Consider the following 1,210-nt stretch of genomic DNA (forward strand, 5'->3'; position numbering starts at 1 on the left):
CTCTGGGCTTACGTAGGAACTGTGCACGCAGACAGCTCGGGGCAGAGCTGGCCCGGGGCAAGGGCTCATTGAGAAAGGGAAGCAATTGGAACAAGGCGGCAGGTTTAGAAAGAGACAGGGTGTCCAGTGGGGAGAGGGGAAGCCCGTCCGGGGAGGGGAGTTCAGGGGACAGTGGTTGGGTTCAGGGAGGTAGCCTGCCAGATACCAGGGGTGTCCTTCCAGGTTGTGCAGGCTGTGGGGACAGAGATGAGCTTACAGTTGGTGGGACTCTGCATGCCTGGCCACTACCCACGGGAGGAGGTGTGGGCCTTGTGGGGATATTGGGGACCTCAGGGGTGGACCTGGGGTCAAATGAGGAGATGTTGTGCGTTGGAGGGGTCCTGGGAGGCTGCAGGGCCTGTCATAGGGTCACAGGAGGAGATTTTGGGCCTGGGGGATCCTTGGGGGGCTTCAGGGGCCGGCCTGGGGTCACAGGGGGAAATGAGGGCCATGCAGAGGCTGCTGGAAGCATGTGGCCCTCGGGCCTGTGCATGGGCTACCCTCCCTGCATGGACCCTGCCATGCAGCTCCATATCCCCCCCTCCCCCCCCACCCCGCAGTGGCAGAACGTCCTACTTCCTGTCCCCCAGGGTCGGAAGGACATGCTTTGATCTTGCTTCATGCCACTGCTGCCCAGCCTCCAAAGAGTTTATTTCTGGGCTTCACGGTTCAGAGAGAGATTTGATCACCTCTAAGTGGCTGTTGTCCTGAAAACCACGGTTCACAAGCAGACTAGACCAGCACTGCCCGGCAAGCTCAGAGGATTAGCGGCTGACCAGTGGTAAACCCAGCTGGGGACCGAGTGATCGATCGAGAGGGAGTGTGTGCATGCGTGTGTACGCGCACACGTGTGAGCGTGCATGAACTCCTGTTAATACACATGTGTGGACGTGCGGGTGTGGACACACCCATCCAGCCCTGTGTCAGCAGCGCAGGCTCTGGAGCTGGCCCCGGGACTCAAGCCCTGGCTCTGCCCCTCAGCCGGTCTCTGTGCCACCAGCTCGCCACCTGTCCAAAGGGGCGAACACTCGCACACAGTAGTGCACTGTGTGGTGGTTGCTGGACACCACTGTGCTGGCTGACCCAGCCACCCCATGTGCAGCAGAGTGAATGCCACCCTCTTCTGCACCCTCCTCCTAGCGGTGAGGTGTGAGCTCCCGGTGGCAGCCAC

The sequence above is a fragment of the Echinops telfairi genome, unplaced genomic scaffold, assembly GCF_000313985.2.
Source record: "Echinops telfairi isolate 266 unplaced genomic scaffold, ASM31398v2 ScPeMD7_2;HRSCAF=8, whole genome shotgun sequence".
NCBI classification, from domain to species: Eukaryota; Metazoa; Chordata; class Mammalia; order Afrosoricida; family Tenrecidae; genus Echinops; species Echinops telfairi.